Source organism: Triturus cristatus, chromosome 12 (genome assembly GCF_964204655.1).
Source record: "Triturus cristatus chromosome 12, aTriCri1.1, whole genome shotgun sequence".
NCBI lineage: Eukaryota > Metazoa > Chordata > Amphibia > Caudata > Salamandridae > Triturus > Triturus cristatus.
In genome coordinates, this window is record NC_140595.1 from 66783918 (window position 1) to 66800659 (window position 16742).

At 47.6% G+C, this 16742-nt stretch overlaps 1 protein-coding gene across 4 annotated transcripts in view; it reads left to right on the forward strand.

Moving 5' to 3' along the window:
- The first annotated feature begins 4069 nt into the window (after window positions 1–4069).
- The window catches only part of ACER1 (alkaline ceramidase 1), a 163436-nt gene continuing 150763 nt past the window's right edge, over window positions 4070–16742 (forward strand). For 2 of the 4 annotated variants that reach the window (XM_085638647.1, XM_085638650.1), the window contains exon 1: window positions 4070–4149. The gene's annotated coding sequence lies outside the window, so the exon portion shown is untranslated. Of the gene's footprint in view, window positions 4150–8710; window positions 9069–16742 lie in introns of those variants that run through there. The other 2 variants (XM_085638648.1, XM_085638645.1) reach the window with 2 other exon arrangements.

The window sequence follows — 16742 nt, forward strand, 5'->3', positions numbered from 1 at the left end:
TACCGCACCGCTGTGCACACCTGGCTGTTGGGGTACCGCACCGCTGTGCACACCTGGCTGTTGGGGTACTGTGCTCCTGTGCACAACCGGCTGTTGGGGTGCCGCACCGCTGTGCACACCTGGCTGTTAGGGTACCACTGTGCACACCTGGCTGTTGGGGTACCGCACCGCTGTGCACACCGGGCTGTTGGGGTACCGCACCGCTGTGCACACCTGGCTGTTGGGGTACCACACCGCTGTGCACACCTGGCTGTTGGGGTATACCGCACTCCTGTGCACACATGGTTGTTGGGGTACTGCACTCTTGTGCACACCTGGCTGTTGGGGTACCGCACTCCTGTGCACACATAGCTGTTGAGGTACCGCACTCTTGTGTACACATGGCTGTTGGGGTACCGCACTCCTGTGCACACATGGCTGTTGGGGTTCCACACCGCTGTGCACACCAGGCTGTTGGGGTACCGCGCTCCTGCGCACACCTGGCTGTTGGGGTACCGCACTATTGTGCACACCTGGCTGTTGGGGTACCACTGTGCACACCTGGCTGTTGGGGTACCGCACCGCTGTGTACACCTGGCTGTTGGGGTACCGCACCGCTGTGCACACCTGGCTGTTGGGGTACCGCGCTCCTGTGCACAACCGGCTGTTGGGGTGCCGCACTGCTGTGCACACCTGGCTGTTGGCGTACCACTGTGCACACCTGGCTTTTGGGGTACCGCACCGCTGTGCACACCCGGCTGTTGGGGTACCGCACCGCTGTGCACACCTGGCTGTTGGGGTACCGCACCGCTGTGCACACCTGGCTATTGGGGTACCGCGCTCCTGTGCACAACCGGCTGTTGGGGTGCCGCACCGCTGTGCACAACCGGCTGTTGGGTACCACTGTGCACACCTGGCTGTTGGGGTACCGCACCGCTGTGCACACCTGGCTGTTGGGGTACCGCGCTCCTGTGCACAACCAGCTGTTGGGGTGCCGCACCGCTGTGCACACCTGGCTGTTGGCGTACCACTGTGCACACCTGGCTGTTGGGGTACCGCACCGCTGTGCACACCTGGCTGTTGGGGTACCGCGCTCCTGTGCACAACCGGCTGTTGGGGTGCCGCACCGCTGTGCACACCTGGCTGTTGGCGTACCACTGTGCACACCTGGCTGTTGGGGTACCGCACCGCTGTGCACACCCGGCTGTTGGGGTACCGCACCGCTGTGCACACCTGGCTGTTAGGGTACCGCAACGCTGTGCACACCTGGCTGTTGGGGTACCGCGCTCCTGTGCACAACCGGCTATTGGGGTGCCGCACCGCTGTGCACACCTGGCTGTTGGGGTACCACTGTGCACACCTGGCTGTTGGGGTACCGCACCGCTGTGCACACCCGGCTGTTGGGGTACCGCACCGCTGTGCACACCTGGCTGTTGGGGTACCGCACCGCTGTGCACACCTGGCTGTTGGGGTACTGTGCTCCTGTGCACAACCGGCTGTTGGGGTGCCGCACCGCTGTGCACACCTGGCTGTTGGGGTAGCTCCTGCGTTAAGAGGCCTAAAGGTCTGAACGGAAATCCTTAGACCACTTGAAAGGCCATGGCCCCTGAAGTAGGGTTAGAGATGACTCGCTGTCTCAAGTGAAGCCCTGCTCCCTTATTTCTTAGTAACAATAACCTCTGTCAGAAATGTTTCACAAGCGCCATGCAATGAGGTCACACAACAGTGAGGGTGAGGAGTGGGGTCAACATAGGTTCAAATATGGTAACACTTAAGGTGATAATTAATTGTCAAGTTGGGTGATACTGGCCGTAAAACCAGCCATCTACTTTACATGTTTTCTACATTAATTAATCATACCTGTGTGGGTAATATACCTTTTTCTATCGGTATAGGGTGATAGTACTCATTTGTGTCTTTTAAGTTGCAGCTAGTAATATTTAAGTGCTGTTTTGAATCCCAGGAGAGAGGTGTCGTTTAAGTGCCGTGAAAGGGATGAGTAGGTAGAGGGGTTTTAAGTTAGAAACCAAGTGTATTCAGGGAGCTGTTGTCCTAATTGAGTTTGGGTGACCCAATTGAAGTAGGACACCTGCAAACCATAATTTGTAGGCGAGCAGAGAGATGAGGATTGCTTACTTAGAGATCATCTTTCGGTGAACGGCTGATAGAGCCTGGGAAGCATGGGCCCTCACTTGGCCTTCCTCACGCCATTGCTGTCAGTTTTGCACAAGCACCAGCCTGTTCAGTACTTCTCAAACCTTTCATGGCGCGATTATCTCTACCGTGCCACCATCCTTTCTGATGCAAAAAAACAGTTGATGGTCAGAATGCAGAACAATGTCATACATTCACCCCAGTACAGAGATCTGGGCCTAAATCCATCGTTTTTTGCTCACCGTTCCAGTTTGAACCCAGCCATATGCAAATCAGTCTTGACCCTGTGCCTCATGGGAACAGTCCAGCCCAAACTGCCAAGCCAGGTCCTCCCTGGACTGGAAACAAGCATCCTAGGACCGGTTTCGGTGTTTCACCCCTCTTCAGCCAGGATAGCTTGATTCCAGTGGCATGGAGAGCAAGGGACCCACGTCTGGGCATACCCTTCCCACTCGGGTGACAAATGCAAAAAAACAGTTGATGTACAGAATGCGGAACAATGTCATACATTCACCCCAGTACAGAGATCTGGGCCTAAATCCATCGTTTTTTTTGCTCACCATGCCGTTCCTGTTTGAACCCAGCCATATGCAAATCAGTCTTGACCCTGTGCCTCATGGGAACAGTCCAGCCCGGACTGGCAAGCCAGGTCCTCCCTGGACTGGAAACAAGCATCCTAGGACTGGTTTCGGGGTTTCACCCCTCTTCATCCAGGATAGCTTGATTCCAGTGGCATGGAGAGCAAGGGACCCATGTCTGGGCATACCCTTCCCACTCGGGTTGACAAATGCAAAAAAACTGTTGATGGACAGAATGCAGAACAATGTCATACATTCACCCCAGTACAGAGATCTGGGCCTAAATCCATCGTTTTTTTGCTCACCATACCGTTCCAGTTTGACCCAGCCATATGCAAATCAGTCTTGGACCTGTGCCTCATGGGAACAGTCCAGAAAAAATACGTAGGCAGCACCATCAGAGCAGTCAAGCAGGGAGACATGAGATACCCTTTGGCTGCTCACATGTCAATCTGCGCAGCACAAACAACAAACAGAAGATTTGAGTTCTATGGGATAGAACATATCCCTAGACACCCAAGGGGTGGTAATCGGGAACTGACACTAAGAAGGAGAGAAGCTCAATGGATACTTAAATTACGCAGTGTGGAACATGGATTGAACATCGACCATGAACTACACTACTTCCTGGGCTAATTATCTTACAATTGATCTTCTAACATGTACATACCCACCAGTGTTTAACCAGATTAAGATACACTGGGGACTGAAAGACCAACATGATAACTGAAGCAACATACTAACACGACCTTTAACACACAATGACACAGGACTTACATGAAGATAAAAATAAGAAAGAATACATATGATGAGAATAAGGTGCTGCAAAACGAAGAATACTTACAGCTCTGCGAACAATGTATAGTCTTTCCGATAAATGATTGAACAGATGTCACATCCAGTTTATGTCTATCTTTTTATTAACTCGCTGTTTTGAATTTATTTTATACTTTAAACTGTTTTAAATTTTGCTTTGACTTCTTTTCCTGTTTACTTTTCTTATTGTACTGACCCAAAAAGATGGAGAGATTGGTTACACTATTCCCACTTTCTATTAGCATAATATGTACTAAAAAAAGGCACCATCACGCACAGAATATTTTTCACAAACTTGTTCAGCCATCATATTATAATTTTGCCCAAAGATACTTTAGATCCATGTTGCAGGACGCTCAATTAGATTTTATTTCTCTTGAAACAGTATTTGCGTCGTCATCTTAATGCGACTCATTATTCTCTTTATACTCTAAGATGGCCGCCATAGACAACGTTAAAACGTTAGTCCTTCCACACTGTTTGTGAATCTATCCCCTTACACATGGATAGTATTCCTTTTACTTCCGGTATTTAAACAGACTCCGGAACGCTCAATTTGGAAGCGTACTCTGCATCCAGACCGGTCGGTGGCGTCGGGGAATAAAGTATACTACACGACGAGGTAAGACGTAAGATATTGCTCTCGTCAACTTTTAAACATTGTAAGAGAATTGTCATCTCTTTGCTGCCAACCACGGTAACTGACTTTACTTTGCCGTTTACGATCCTAATGGCCCGTTCAGCTCGCACGCATTGTATTTGCTCCATTTGTTTAGACTCACGTCCTTGTTTTTTTACGTTTGTTCGATAAATATTTGTTATTGCAATCGCACACATAGCTCTTTGCCAAATAGCCAACCGACTCGCACTTTGACTAGCATGTATGATTAAATTATACTATTATCATGGCAATGCATGCTACGCCATGTTCATATTTTCAGGCAACAATTAAGTTGTCAGAATAATTCTTTATTTCTTAGTCATACACCCGCGATATATATAAAATCACAGCGATAAGAACACCTAGTTAGTCATTTAGGACAGCATCAAACTGAATAATTTGAGCAGATTCACATTTGGATTCTGCCCCAAGCGAGCGTTTTGATCGCTAGTATGATACTTGTGGTATATATAATTACTGAGACTCATATATTATCAACATATACACCACATTTTCTTTTAGATCTGAGAAGATTCTTACACCAAGACCTTTATATCTTTCTACATTGACGTCACCCCCCCCAGAAACCCTATGTGGTTTGGAATTATCACCACATCTATAGTAGGTACAACTTTAATATAACTACCGATGTCATTATTACCTTTGATGTCAATTTAATTTTACGCAAGATTACTCATAATTTGCGCTCATTTTACCCTTTTCTCACAGAATACTTTGTTCGCATTAACTAGGTATTTATAATATATTTTTCAACAAATATAACCATAACTTAGATATATACACCCTTATCACTCTTATTATTATATGTATTTCTTCTTACACACCCACCACAATACTAGTTATTCCCATATCCTGATCTATTCTTTGCTCTTATAATTCTTATATACTTAATGAAAAATTAGTTAATTATATACACCGGAATTTCTTTCTGAACTGTCACACATTCATACTAGGTCTCTCCATCTGGGTGTGAGTCATAGTCTCACTGTATTCACACAGTGGTATTTTCTGTTATTATTGCTTCATCTTGGAAGTGGTTGACTGTATCCCACCGTTTGCATGAGGCACTATGTTATTGTCTCTTATAGCAAAACATATGGAATGATGATTAGGGTTAGATTCCCTAAAACAAATATTGGTTTTGTATTTTCACAATTATACAACCTTGAAAAAGTCGTGGGACTACCACCCATTTACGACGAAACATGTGTTGGCTGTAGAGGACTACTCTTGAAGACTTGTACTTATTAAACGAAACTTGATAGAAGAGAGAAGAACCACTAAGTGTCCATTATTTATGTTTGTACTCACGGTTTACACCATGTACTAAAGTCACTTCAATAACTGATAAGACGTGTGCTAAGGAATGTTATAAATGCAAAAAAACAGTTGATGTACAGAATGCAGAACAATGTCATACATTCACCCCAGTACAGAGATCTGGGCCTAAATCCATCGTTTTTTTGCTCACCGTTCCAGTTTGAACCCAGCCATATGCAAATCAGTCTTGACCCTGTGCCTCATGGGAACAGTCCAGCCCGAACTGCCAAGCCAGGTCCTCCCTGGACTGGAAACAAGCATCCTAGGACCGGTTTCACCCCTCTTCAGCCAGGATAGCTTGATTCCAGTGGCATGGAGAGCAAGGGACCCACTCGGGTGACAAATGCAAAAAAACGGTTTTACCAATGTGTAACATTCCGTCCATCATCTTGTGTGTTTTGCTGTTCGCCCTATGTGGGAAGGGTATGCCCAGACGTGGGTCCCGTGCTCACTACGCCACTGGAGTCAAGCTAGCCTGGCTGAAGAGGGGTGAAACCCCGAAACCGGTTCTAGGATGCTTGATTCTGGTCCAGGGAAGACATGGCTTGGCAGTTCGGGCTGGACTGTTCCCATGAGGCACAGGGTCAAGACTGATTTGCATATGGTCATGTCTAAACTGGGGAGGCGTGGTGGGAAAGATAACGATGGATTAAACCCAGATCTGTGACTGGGGGTGAATGTTTTGCCCATGTGCAACATTCCGTCCATCATCTTGTGTGATTTGCTGTTCGCCCTATGTGGGAAGGGTATGCCCAGACGTGGGTCCCGTGCTCACTACGCCACTGGAGTCAAGCTATCCTGTATGAAGAGGGGTGAAACCCCGAAACCGGTCCTAGGATGCTTGATTCTGGTCCAGGGAAGACATGGCTTGGCAGTTCATGCTGGACTGTTCCCATGAGGCACAGGGTCAAGACTGATTTGCATATGGCCATGTCTGAACTAGGGTGGCGTGGTGAGCAAAATAACGATGGATTAAACCCAGATCTGTGACTGGGGGTGAATGTTTTGCCAATGTGCAACATTCTGTCCATCATCTTGTGTGTTTTGCTGTTTGCCCTATGTGGGAAGGGTATGCCCAGACGTGGGTCCCGTGCTCACTACGCCACTGGAGTCAAGCTATCCTGGCTGAAGAAGGGTGAAACCCCGAAACCGGTCCTAGGATGCTTGATTCTGGTCCAGGGAAGACATGGCTTGGCAGTTCGGGCTGGACTGTTCCCATGAGGCACAGGGTCAAGACTGATTTGCATATGGCCATGTCTGAACTGGGGTGGCGTGGTGAGCAAAATAACGATGGATTAAACCCAGATCTGTGACTGGGGGTGAATGTTTTGCCAATGTCCAACATTCCGTCCATCATCTTGTGTGTTTTGCTGACCATCCTTTCTGAGGCAAAACCGACATGAAACTGACTCGGCCCTTTCCTTGTACTGAAGCAAGTTGTAGGTGCTGCCATTCCTCTAAACCTGCTAAAGGGTCTTTCTGGGAGATCGAGTAAGTATCTGCTCAGCTTTTGGTGCATTGCTTGAAGGGGCATCAGTCGTTTTGCAACTGTTTATTAGCTGTGCTTGAAAGCAAGGTGTGAAGCAGAGAGAAGCTGGAAGGGATAGAGTTGTATTTGCATTTATTTATCGTGCTGACCTTACCAGCCTTTCCCAGCTCTGCCTGCCTCACGGTCTCCAGTATTGACTTGTAACTGAGTCAAACCCTGCCCTTAAGCATTTCTGAGGCCCGGTCATATAGGCTTCGAACCTGACTTGTAACTGGCTCTGCCCTTACCTCACCAGCCTTCACGAGGCCCAGTGTCACACAGTCATCAGACCGGACTTGTAAGTGACTCTGCCCTTGCCCTGTCAGCCTGTCTAAGGCCCAGTCATACACACATCAGACCTGACCTGTAACTGACTCTTGCCCTACCAGCTTTTCTAAGGCTCAGTCATACACACATCAGACCTGACCTGTTACTGACTCTTGCCCTACCAGCCTTTCTGAGGCCCAGTCATATACACATCACACCTGACCTGGAACTGACTCTTGCCCTACCAGCCTTTCTAAGGCCCAGTCATACACACATCACATCTGACCTGGAACAGACTCTTGGCCTACCAGCCTTTCTGAGGCCCAGTCATATACACATCACATCTGACCTGGAACAGACTCTTGGCCTACCAGCCTTTCTGAGGCTCAGTTATACACACATCAGACCGAACCTGTAACTGACTCTGTCCTTGCCCTGTCAGCCTTTCTAAGGCCCAGTCATATACACATCCACCTGACCTGGAACTGACTCTTGCCCTGCCAGCCTTTCCGAGGCCAAGTCATATAGTCTTCAGGCCAGACTTGTAACTGACTCTGCCCTTGCCCTGCCAGCCTTTCCGAGGCCCAGTCATATAGTCTTCAGGCCAGACTTGTAACTGACTCTGCCCTTGCCCTGCCAGCCTTTCTGAGGCCCAGTCATATAGTCTTCAGGCCGGACGTGTAGCTGACTCTGCCCTTGCCCTGCCAGCCTTTCCGAGGCCCAGTCATATAGTCTTCAGGCCAGACTTGTAACTGACTCTGCCCTTGCCCTGCCAGCCTTTCTGAGGCCCAGTCATATAGTCTTCAGGCCGGACGTGTAGCTGACTCTGCCCTTGCCCTGCCAGCCTTTCCGAGGCCCAGTCATATAGTCTTCAGGCCGGACTTGTAACTGACTCTGCCCTTGCCCTGCCAGCCTTTCCGAGGCCCAGTCATATAGTCTTCAGGCCGGACGTGTAGCTGACTCTGCCCTTGCCCTGCCAGCCTTTCCGAGGCCCAGTCATCCAGTCATATAGTCTTCAGGCCGGACGTGTAACTGACTCTGCCCTTGCCCTGCTAGCCTTTCCGAGGCCCAGTCATATAGTCTTCAGGCCGGACTTGTAACTGACTCTTCCCTTGCCCTGCCAGCCTTTCTGAGGCCCAGCTATACACACATCAGACTTGTAGTAACTTACTCTGCCCTTTACCCCACCAGCCTTTCTAAGGCCCAGTCATATAGTATTCAGACACGACTTGTAACTGACTCTGCCCTACCAGCGTTTCTAAGACTCAGAAGTGCAGAATCGCCTTAGAATTCTCCACGCGCCAGTACAGTGGTATGCAGACGCTGTTCATATTTACTGAACGTGTCATAGGCTGGCAGCTCCGGGCAGCCCTCGCGGAGCAGAGAAGGGGTGGGGAGCAGTGACAGACAGGAAACCCAACACAATGCCATCGGAGAGCAGGGCAAGAGAGAAGACTGGGTCTGTGGCCAGAAAGAGAGGAGGACGCAGCATGACAAGAGGAAAGTGACCAGAGAGAGGGGCGAGGCGCCGGAGAGGAGAGGAGGATAAGGGACGGGGGAAGGGAGGACAGGAAGAGGAAGTTCGGGAAATCTCCCCGAGAGCCCAGAGGGGGATGCTCGCCGAGAGCGGAGCATGAGAGCAGCCAGAGAGACAGAAGAACTGAGGCAGCAGCGGGGAGCAGGGCGGGAGAGCTCAGCGGCGGTCCGGAGGGAGGAGCGGCCTGTCACCGGAGCGGAGGAACGGGTGAGTGAGAGCCGCGCCCCACCCCCAACGAAGCTGTCAGCCTGAACGTGGCAGACACATGACAACTGCATGTGTGCGGTGTGAACTCTTCCGTTTTCCGTCTGACAGCTGCCGGAAACTTTGCACGGAACTGTCAGATCGGACGCCTGCACAAATAGAGAGAACGCCAGGCTTCTCTTGTGCGCGCTAGAAAACCCTCCCTCCCCCTCCCTAATCCTTGATGGAGAGTCTTAACGCTGAAAGATTAGATGACAGCCCCGGGCGTTCATTTCATCAATCATTCAGGTGTGTTTCTCCCGTCATTAAACTTGAAATGAAGCAAAACTACAACTCCCAGCGTGCATTGTGCTTGCAGGTTAAAAACCAGGTCTCTACATGCGGAGCCCTAGTGGTATGGGGCGTGCTGACCCCCCCCCCCCCCCCCCCTCCGTAACAAGCTTCCTGTATCTCCCTAAGAAGATGTTTGTTTTGTATGTACCACTGGCCCCCGTCGACCCCCCCCCCCCCAACCACACGCTCTGGACCCCGGGGTAGGGTGTTTGGGGTGGGCGCCTTATCTGTGGACTGCAGATATGTGCCGGCCACCACGCCTGTGTGTATGTCACTCGCTGTGCAGCTCTGCACACAGGGTATTCCAAGTTTTTTTTTTTACTACGTCGTGACAGGTCATATATCAGCTCGTCTTCTTTGGCAACAGGGGAGTAGCTGTGGTGCAGTGGCACCGGGGCACATACGCCTCACGGGCTCACCGAGCCCTCACTATGCTGCATTTTACTAACGCAACAGCCGTCAAAGTAGCTATCATCTTGCTTGCACCCGGAGAAATGGCGTCCTGGCTGTGCTCTTGTTTGGCAACAGCGCGCGCATACACTGCAGGAACCTAGCAGTGAAGTGCTTTTTGTAAGTCTCTCAGGGTCAGTTCTTGAAATGGTGGATCACGCCAGGCTCCGAGTGCCTGCACAGCACTCAGCTCTTCAGACCTCCCGGTCCAGCACTTCTCATCTAGGGCGCATTTCTACACACACTTCAGATGGAAGGAGCTACTCTTGGGCCCAGACTACCTGCACTTCTCTTCATTTATTGCAAGCACTGCCTCACACACAAGTCTTCCAGACGACTCCATATCAGCAAGGCCGCCATGCCCCAGTCCTGGCTTTTCCTTTCACATGTAATTCGTTTCAGGTTTGTTATTTCGAAAGGAAGCAACTATAGTGAATCAAAGTTACCAGTACCATAAGCGCTAGGATGCAGAATGGGAACCCAGGACTGGACGGGCCACTGTGGGCTTAGCGACACGAAGCTGGTAAACGTGCCAGCATCCTGGAGACTAGCAGTCCCATGAGGCAGCCGCCTGCTGCAGGGGTCCCATAAGGACAACGTCCAGGGTGAAATCCGCAACCACAACAATAAAAGGATGGGCTTGCGTCACATCTGCCTTCAAGCAAAGCCACCCTCTACCACAGTAGCTCCCACAGCAGACAGGTTGTACAGGTCCATGCGGGATGTGCTGCTCCAGTTCAGGGTTGTAGCTTTGAACTCTAGGACTTGTAGTCCTGTTTTATAATGAATAAATAAAACTACAAGTCCCAGATTTCAAAGAAAAAACCTGGACTAGAACAGTACCTCACGAGCAGACCCGGGTAGCTCGGAAGGGCTGAGCCCCCTTAGTATTAGTGACAGCAGTGCTTTAACTGGGCAGGGACTGTCTGGTACTGAGTACCTGCACTTCTTTAATTTGAAAGGGAGAGTACCTGCACTTCTCAGCACTGCTGCAACACATTTAATGGGAGAGTACCGGCACTTCTCAGGAGCCAACAGGTACTCCAAGGAGTGAGTACCTGCACAACTATATTTCCATTTAAAGCACTGAGTTGTAGGGAACAAGTAGTCTTGTAATGTGCATTTCCAGAGGGGTTCATGTCCCACACAAGGCCCCAAGCACCCCATGGTGAGCGTGTGTGTCATGTTAAAGGTGAGTGAAAATTGTTTTCTTTGTGATATTAGATTTTCAAACTGGAAAAAGACTAACTCGGGCACCAAACAAACAACTGCCAACTTATTTGTTAAGTGACCCCGAGCCCCCCAGATATCTTACATTTCACAGTTCCATATGAGAGTATCACAGCAATTCCAGAATTTCTTGAATTGTGGGGCTTGTAGTTCTGTCATTACAGTAGCTTGACACTACTACAAATCCCAGCATGCAAAGCAAAATAACCTGGCCTGGATGAGCTATTCACGCAATTCATGGGTGACATCCTCCTCCACTGTGGATCAAACGACTCTTTGCATTATTGAAATGGCAAGTCTTTACCATGAATGGGTTGTGTGTGCAGCCCCTGCAGTCAAGGAACCATTCGCTAGAGAGTCAGAACTGGGAAACCGTGTCCTCAGATATTGGATTATAAGTCAGCGATGCACAGACGAAAACATTTATTTTGTTTAGTGATGACATTAGTTGTTTTTCTTAATTCTCTTTACTAGATCAACTAAGCTCCTTAGTTTCCCTTGTCCTGTGCCAGTCCTGGTTTTTAAACACCAGCACTTTGCAGGTTGAGATTTTTCTGCCTGTACATGCGGTGTTGAAAGAGAAACTACAAGTTCCAAAATGAAAAGTAATGTTGGCTAACATGCTGTGAGCTGCCGAAGGTGTCCCTCAAGCAATGGATCCCATGGAACCCCTAGACAAATGATGTCACCTGCAGAGATATGTCCTGAGTGAGTAGTTTACCCAGTCCTGCTTTTTCCATTACATTCGGAGTTTAGCTGTTGTCCTTCTCTTGCACTGAGAACCCATTACTACAAGTACCAGAATGCAAAGAAACATCACGGGCAAAATAACTAGTTGCACCCTTGGCTATCCGGAGAGTCTACATTTGGGAGCACTCAAGAAGGAGATTTTGGGGCAGAAAGAGGGATCCTGTCGCTATGCCCAAATACTTGGAAACAAATGTGGGATTATAAACCGTATTAGCACAAAACCAAAAATTGCACTCCACCTACTAAATAGGAAGATTTGGCATGAATGATCTTGGACCACAAGTATGCAAGTACCTTGAGTGGGCAGGGAAGCAGGCGTATTCAGTATATGTCTGCGTGTTTCTTGTCCTGCAAGTCACCCTTTGGGCTTCGGTGGGCATGGCCAATACTGGGACATCAAATTTACTATTACAACTCCAGTCCTAGATTATTTGAGGGAAAATTGCAACTCTCCCTCAAAAACAACAGGAGGCTCACCTTACAATTCCAACTCCACTCCTGCAATGTGTTAGTGGGAAGTCAAAAAATTCACCAACTATTTTAGGAAAGGGTTGAAACTTAATAGTCATGCGTTGTGGGAAGTGCTGCCTATCTCAAGGCAAAAAACATAAGGATATGTTTGCAGCCCTGCTAAATTGCACAGTGCCATGCATGATGAGCTGCTCCAGTCTTGTTTTGTTTGTTTGTATTTTGAGACTTGTAGTCCTGATTTTAGAATATGCATGACAGAATGCAAAGAGAATCTGAACTGGAGCAGCTGGTCACACATAGACCTGGGAATCTTGTCAGCTGTGTGTTTGTTATTCTATTCCCATACACATTCATCTGAACCAGAAAATACCATTGGACGAGCCTCATCGCTCTCTTCACACATCTTCTTCTCTGCAGAGCTGGAGAGCGCCTATGGGTCGCTGTTTTCACCTTGTATTTTGTATTACATTTACTACCCCTATGTGGGGCACTGAAACATTTTCCTTCATGGGCAGCATGCTATGCTTTGCAGAAGACAGCTGTCTCTGATTCTGTGTGGCAAGTGTTTCCATGTGGTAAGATGACCACCAAGCTGTGGTTATTGGTTGTATGACAGGCACGCATGCCTCTGCCCGTGTTGTAAAGGCTTTTTCCCCGCGGTTATCATGTTATGGGATGCAGTGCTTAGCAGTGTGATGGATGTCCTTGTAACTGATCGAAGCTACTAAAAAGCAAGGTCGGCACTCACACAAAGTCAGACAGAAATAGGCACAGCATTATTTTTTTCAGCTGGGACCTACTAATAGAGGGTCACAGGAAGGTACGGACCAGTGCTTAATTTGAGCCGGTGGTTTCCAGTGCTCAGCACAAGCACTTAATCATCAACACTGGCGCTTTTCATGAGCACCAGTTAAGGACAAATTCATTTATGGTAGGATTTGCCCAGAATCACAGGATGTTGAACCGATGCTGAGATTCGAACCTGGTTCCCCAGGTCCGAAGTCGGCAGCTCTGGCTATTCTGCCACATCGTCTTTCTACTTTTATGGTTTTGAGTTTATGTTTTAAGCAGTGCGAACAAAAGAAATGAGTTGGTGCAAGCTGCCTCCTGAGGAGAGCCCCGTCTTATTTTTTTACAAATTAACCACTGGTGCAGGCACCTGCTGGCCTCAAACTGTTCCTTGGTTTGTAGTCTTGTAGGCAAAATAGTCATTTGTCAGCAGAAGCACTGCCTTTTCACTAAACAAATGTCTCTTTCTGGCCCATTTTTAGTAATTTTGTACCACCTCTCAGTGGCCGCTGTCTAACCCCGCCTTGTGAAAGCACCAAGCTTCGTCGCAGGGCATATGGCAAGATACTGCCCTTTCACTGCTCCTGTCCTTTAACCTTCAGTTACTGAGGAATAGTGAGTCCCTGGAGCCAGTCATATTGACAGGACTTGTCCAGCTGTGGCCAATCAGCAGCCAGATGCAGGACAAAGATGCAACGATGTTCCATCTTCAGCCTCATTCCCTGCCTTTTGATTGGTTAGAAAAGCCACAGCCTGCAGCCCGGCCACATACACCATCGTCAGTACTGTGTACTGGGACAACACTGCTTTACATTCTAGGGCTAATATTTGCTACTTTACTATTCTTATCTTAAGCCTCTATATCCAGACATGTAAAGTTTTGTTGACTGAACTGCCACCGCAGACTGAAGGTATCAAACATGGCAAGTAGCCACTTGGCAACTAAGTGAGCATGCTTCGAGTCTGGGCAAGGGCAGCCCGGCCTTTCACACTACATTGACAAAATGTGCTGCATTGCATTGTCAAACAGTGATGTCAGGGCTGGCTTTAGCGCTGGTGGCACCTGGTGCAACAATGTTTGTTAGCGCCCCCAAATGACCACCTCCGCCATGGATTCCTTCATTACCACCCTTTAGCAGTGCCCCTCCATTCCCCATGCCACTCTCTCAGCTGCATTTAATTCGTTTTATAGCGCCACTCATACCAGTGTAGGTTGTCAAAGCCCTTTACATCACACACATATTACACAGAGACAATCAATCATACATGTGTAAATGAAATGAAAGAAGCATTAATTAAGCGCATAGCTACCCAGGGGTAACCGTGGTAAACAATAGACACCATCACCACATTAAAAGAAAAGCCAAGTGTTTAGAAGTTTACGAAAGGTCAAATGATTAGATTCCCTGCGTAGTTGAAGTGGAAGAGTATTCCACATCCTGACCGCATTGTAAGAAAACAGGCGGCCACCACTTCTAGCCTTGTTGATCCTGGGGACTACTGCAAAATGGAGGTCATCCGAACGCAGGCGTCTATTCACGAGGTAAGGCAGGTTAATGAAACAATTGATAAATGGTCCCTTCCCTGCTAGCGTCTTGTGGACAATACACATGGCCTTAAATTTAACTCTCTCCTGAATAGGGAGCCAGTGAAAAGATTTCAGGGCTGGCTTCGCAGTGTATCAGTGTATGAGAAATGTTACATAAGACAGAAGACTACAAGGTGTAGGAGTCCCATGTCACCCATACTGGTAGGTAGTAAAGTTTAGGAGTGCTTGGTCTGGAGAAGCACAACCTTAGAATTTAAAATGTAACACCATGGTTGGGGGTTCTATTTAACAATAAGAATGGATTTCTACCCAAATGAAGCAATTATGCAAAATTAATATAATGAAAGACTGGGGGAAAATCTACACACTCTAACCTATACCTTGAAGTTTTCATGCAGCTCTTTGACTGTTAATTGCTCACTGTTCTACATTAGGATTTCAACTTATAAACTGCAAGTAACTATAGGATCTCTCTGACAAAAGCAGTAACCTATGTGCCTATTTCATTATATGCGCTTTGTGATCTGCAAGGTACACGTCCTTTGCAGCAGGCTTATTAAACCTCTTGGCTACCTTACAGTGAGTCAAAACTTTGACTTGATAAAACTCTGATCCCCCTCTCTCTCTCTCCAGGAAGATCATTAATCACCAGAGTTTTCTTGACATTTTTATTGTTGCCTGAAAATTGCTGGAGGCAAAGAACACAGCAGCAGGTGCTTTTAAAACCATAATATATGGCGCCCCCACCCAAAGTCAGCGCCTGGTGCGGTGGCACCAGTTGCACCACCCTAGAGATGGCCCTGAGTGATATTATTAATAAAATGGCTGCCAAGGTTCCCAGGTCATGCGTGGCTAGTTAAGCAGTCCCGTTTTTTTTCTTAGAAATCTGGGACCCTGTAGTCTTAAATAATCCAGTATAAAACCAGGACCACAAGTCCCAGAATTCTAACCTAAAACTGACTGGACATACTAGTCACCCATGGGCCGGAGAAACTTAGCTGTTCTATTATAATAAAGTGCAATCCCACAACTTAATACTGTGAGATGAATGCCAGGTATAGCAGCACACTCCATTGTTGAACAAGCACACCGTGACTTAACGTCACGTTCACTCCACCAGCAAGATAGGTTCTCACAAGAAGGGCTGAAGCACAGTCCAATTTTGGGTTTTGGGCCCTGTGCTTTTGTTACAGAATAGACTGGACCTCTGGAATCATGAGATTGTGTGGCTGCCGTGATTTTTGAATATTTATAGATTTTCCGCATTTGCCACATAATTACCACCTGCCGCATAATCTGCTGATTTTAACAAAAACATTTTTTTGTTTCTAGCTCAATCGGATCAAGAGTTACTAAAAATACAGTAACACGTGTTACTGCACAGTGGAAGGTCCTTTGCAAAGCTGGACTGGTCACCTTTCAGTTTCTTTTTGCTATATTTGTGTATTAAGCTGGTACTAATGAGGTGAAACCAATGCCCAGACAGTGTTACCAAATTTAACAAGCATTTACAATGCAATGGTCTCGGCATTGTTAAAGTTAGAGCTATTGTTCATGACATTATTTTTGTTTATGTTTTTGTTTTTAAAACATTTAAAGAAACGGCATTGTTATTTACACTGTCAATAGCTTAATCACTCCCAAATGCGAGACCTATTGCATTTGCGCCCACACACAAATGGAGCCACCCGCACACACAGAGCCACCCACAGAGAGCCACTCACATAGAGCAACCCACACACAAATAGAGCCACCCACAGAGCCACCTACACACACACACACACACACACACACACACAGTTATTAAAAGGTGTTTATGATGGCGTGACAATCGTCTGCTCTAAATACACAAACACAACCGGTATAGCCATTCGCCGCAAAGCACGGATACACATTAGTGTTATTATTATCTTTAATAAAGTTTTATTTTCTTACAGCCTCACAAGCACGCACAAGAAAGGCACACAAACTTCAGCAAACACACATTTGTGCATATGAGTGCACCTTCATTGGCATAAGGAACCGCGCTCAACGCTTAAACGCATTTCTATATCCAAAATTATCCTAACACAATAGTTAACACAACCACAACGCATGCGTGCATT